This window comes from Tamandua tetradactyla, chromosome 3 (genome assembly GCF_023851605.1).
Source record: "Tamandua tetradactyla isolate mTamTet1 chromosome 3, mTamTet1.pri, whole genome shotgun sequence".
Taxonomy (NCBI): Eukaryota; Metazoa; Chordata; class Mammalia; order Pilosa; family Myrmecophagidae; genus Tamandua; species Tamandua tetradactyla.
Genome location: NC_135329.1, coordinates 108,224,247 through 108,228,808, shown reverse-complemented (window position 1 = coordinate 108,228,808; position 4,562 = coordinate 108,224,247). Strand labels below are relative to the sequence as shown.

General features: G+C 36.7%; 1 pseudogene; it reads left to right on the top strand.

Annotated features, from left to right (window-relative positions):
• Positions 1–347: 347 nt before the first annotated feature.
• LOC143676289 (importin subunit alpha-1 pseudogene) lies at positions 348–1,885 on the top strand (annotated as a pseudogene).
• Positions 1,886–4,562: the final 2,677 nt, after the last annotated feature.

The window sequence follows — 4,562 nt, the reverse complement described above, 5'->3', positions numbered from 1 at the left end:
GAGAAAACTATTGATAATTCATATTGGAAACACTATTAATATGTAATAGTGTCCCTTATATATAATGAGTTTCTAGAAAATAGTAAGAATAAGTTCCATAACTTAGTAGAAAAAGAGAAAGAAAGATACATATTTATTTATGAAAATAAAATACAAGTGTTCTTTAAGCAAATGAAAATATGTTAAGCTTCATTCATGGTACTAGAAACACAAATTAAAATCACATTAATACACACTCTGGGACTGAGCCTGGTGGATGTTTTGAGGGGAATAGGCGCATGAGCCCCTTATCACATCTTTTGAAAGCCTGAGCCTGCTGTGCAGTTTTCTCCCTTAGTCTCACAACCATGTCCACCAAGGAGAATGGTAATTCAGCAGCTGCCTGCCTTCACTGATGCAAGAAAAAGGAGAAAGACAGTACAGAAATGAGGTGGTATCAAATAGAAGTTAATGTAGAGCTAAGGAAAGCTAAGAAAGATGACCAGATGCTACAAAGAAGAAGTGAAAGCTCATTTCCTGATGATGCTCCTTCTCCACTAAAGGAAAACTATAACAACCAGGGCACTGCAAATTGGTCTGTTGATGATATTGTCAAAGGCATAAATAGCAACAATCTGGAGAGCCAGCGCCAAGCTACTCAAGCTGTTAGGAAACTGCTTTCTAGGGAAAAACAACCCCCGATAGACAACATAATCCAGGCTGGTTTGATTCCAGAATTTGTGTCCCAGGACAGAACTGATTATACTCCTATTAAGTTTGAATCTGCGTGGGTGCTCACTAACGTTGCTTCTGGGACATCAGAGCAGACAAGGGTTGTGTAGATGGAGGTGCTTCCCAGCACTCATTTTTCTGCTGGCATTTCCCCATGCACACATCAGTGAATAAGCTATATGGGCGCTAGGAAACATTTCAGGATATGGCTCATTTTTCTGAGACTAGGTGACCAAGTATGGTGCCATCAATCCTCTGTTGACTCTACTTGCAGTTCCTGATATCTTTAGCATGTGGTTACTTACATAATCTTACCTGGCTATTTTCAAATCTTTGCTGAAATAAGAATCGTGCATCTCCATTAGAAGCTATTGAGCAAGTTCTTCCTAGTTTAATAATGTGTCTCCTACATTATGATGATCCAGAAGTATTAGCAGATACCTGCTGGGCCATTTCCTAATGATGGTCCAAATGAATGGATTGATATGATTGTGCCCCAATTTGTGAAGTTTCTAGGGGCTACTGAATTGCCAACTGTGACTCCTGCACTAACAGCCATAGTGAATATTGTCACTAGCACAGATCAACAGATTCAGGTTGTAATAGATGCAGGAGCACTTGCTTCTTTCCCCGCCTGTTAGCAAACCCCAAAACTAATATTCACAAGGAAGCTACATGGACAATGTCAATACCACAGCTGGCCACCAGGACCAAATACAGAAAGTAATGAATCATGGATTAGTCCCATTTCTCATTAGCATTCTTTCTAAGGCAGACATTAAGACAGCAAAAGGAAGCAGCATGAGCTGTGACCAACTATACAACTTGTGGAACAACTGAGCAGATTGTTTACCTCGTCTGTTGTGGCATAATAGAACCATTGATCAACCTTTTTTACTGTGAAAGATATCAAAATTATTCTGGTTATTTTGAGTGCCATTTTTTCAAATATCTTTCAGGCTATTGAGAAACTATGTAAAACTGATAAACTTAGTATAATGATTGCAGAATGTAGAGGCTTGGACAAAACTGAAGCTCTACATAACCACGAAAATGAGTCTGTGTACTAGGCTTCTCTGGAGAGGAAGAAGATCAGAATGTTGTGCCAGAAACTACCTCTGAATGCTATAGCTTCCAAGTTCAGGATGGTACTCCTGAGACTTTTAACTTTTAAATAGTACAGCTGAGGTATAAAGCTGTTGGAGTACTATGTTTGGTATATGTTTGTCTAGCTATTCCTCTACTAAGAACTCTTTTTATGTGATTTGTTATATAACACTTTTTACAACAAAAGTATAACTTGATCAGTGCCATACTGTACATACTGTATGAAGCCTCTCCATGTGGTTTGTATTTCCACGTAGAATTTCATACCTAGCAGTGTCCTGTAAATAAAGATTAAATTTGACCCTTAAATATACACACACACACATTAATATGTTACTTTCCCCTAACATATTAGCAAAAATTCTAACCATCTAACAGCATATTTTGTTGATAAATCTCGGGGAAGTGGTTTTTCATTCATTGCGTGGGGGCCAGGAAAAAGAAGAAAGGACAGAGAGGTGGAAGGAAAAGCAGGAAGGGAGGATCAGCTACAAAATGCATGTCTGAAGTCACTAAGCAGGAGGTCACTTGGTCTGAGTCAATTTTAGGAAGAGGTTCTTAGCATCCTTTTCACAGAACCAATTTGAAACCCTAAGAGGTACGAACATTGACCAAGAAGACAGGAAATCACTAAATTTAAATGAGGATTAGGTACAGAGATAAATTGTGTTATTCTGAAAGCTACAAAAAGAGTAAACATAGTCATCACTTAAGGGCCTTTCAACAAATCTTAAAATAAAGAAAAAATGTTGGAAAGAAAGGGAAGGGACTGAAATGCCCCTTGATTGGAACAGGCAGACAAACAGATGTCTGATCCAGGCAGAAGGAATATAGAGCATGTGAGAAACATTTAATTTACAGATTAGCAAGAGGCTGCAGCTTCATCTGTTTGCTATGCTGGCTTTTTATTCCCATGGTTTCTAGCTCAGGAAGCTGGTTCAATATGCTTTTTTGAGAGTTGAGAATCAGAGTATAGGTCTTCTTATTAAAGACATACACATTGTTTCAGTTACCATAGAGGAGATGAAAGTGAAATTTAAAATAATTAGATCTCTCCTAAATTGATCTGATCTTGTCTACCTATCTTTTTTTTTTTTAACTATCTATGGCATTAAAGGCCATTTTTTTCTTCCAGGGAAATGCCAAGGGACAACTTAGGAAGTAAGAGATAACTGCAAACCTCTGAATAAAGGAGATCAAAGGAAACTGCCAAAAAAAAAAAAAAAAAAAAAAGAAAGAAAAAAGCAGGATAACTGTTACCAAAATGAAAGGTAGTCCTACTATAAATCCATCTATTGGGTTGGCTTACTCTTTACGAGTCAGTGGAAAGCTAGTATACTTCTTTCAATTTTCAAAGTGAAATTAATGACAAAATCTTTAGAAGGTCTACAAAGATTCTTACAGGCTATAACAGAATGATTTTAAAGATTTTTTTTTTTGTATGCTGTATGGTGGGGATCACATTTCATTCTTTTTTCCATGTGACTATCCCCTTAGTGCAGCACTATTTGTTGAATTTTTTTGTTTATTTGGTTTTTTGTTTTTGTTTTGTTTGTTTGGGAAGTGCATGGGCCGGGAATCGAACCTGGGCCTCCTGCATGGCAGGTGAGAATTCTACCACTGAACTACCCTTGCACTCTCGAGTTTAAAGAATTCTTGAAAAGATTTTGCATTTGAAATATTACATTTTGACTATCCTCAATATTAATAATTGTTTTATACTCACTGCCACAAACAGCACCTGATAACATCTTAGGAACAATTCAAACCTGATTTTTGATTTGTAAGACATAAATAGGATTTCCTAGGTGCCCTCCATTAAAAGGGAGAGAGAGAGAAATTAAGGTAAAGTGTTTACATAGAGCAATAATAGAGCACATCACAAATTTTTGATATCTTAAGATTCTGTGTCCTGTCTGTCCCATATTGTTGGGAGGAAATAGAAGGGCTTGAGAGGCCTCCTAACTAATTTGAAAAAGAAAGTCATTAAGCACAAGGATGCCCAGAGGCTTTGGCCAACATCTGCTCTAGGATGCAGCTGATCCATTATGAGAATGAAGAGTCCATAGCTAGGTACAAAAAGCAAAGAAGTAATTTCTGAGAGTAGTCCTTATTGTGGAATGATTCGAGTATAGTGATTAACTGAATGCTCTCAACAGTATTAGGAGTGAACCAACAGCCTTTTGTAGAAAAACTGTTCCATTCTGCATTATTGCACTGGCAGGGTGGTTTCACATAGTGTGAGGTTTGAAGTTTATCCAATTTGGGGGGGCCCTCTTTAGGAAAAAAAGAAATACTAAATTTATTAGAAAAGTGAATATTTATTTGGAATGAGAAAAGAAATTATAATCAACAATACACATTTTAAAGGCTGACAAATATAGACCACAAAATCCAGATAAATAACACAATGTTTTTATTAATTAACTGCCTGGCACACTATAATTTTTATTTACAATTTATTTTGGCTACATAACTTTTGAATATTTCCTTATATTGACAAGTTTGTAATATGTTATCATTAAAAAAATAATTAAAACATAATCCAGTCTGAAACATAGCTGATGGAATTTGTGCTGTGGTTAAAAAGAAATTGTTTCAGCTTCACAATTTGTTATTGGTAAGTTATGTTAAGATTGGTATTGGTGGGCTGTGCGACGGTGGCTTAGTGGCAGATTTCTTACCTACCATGCCAGAGACCCGGGTTCAATTCCGGGTGCCTGCCCATAGAAAAAAAAAAAAAA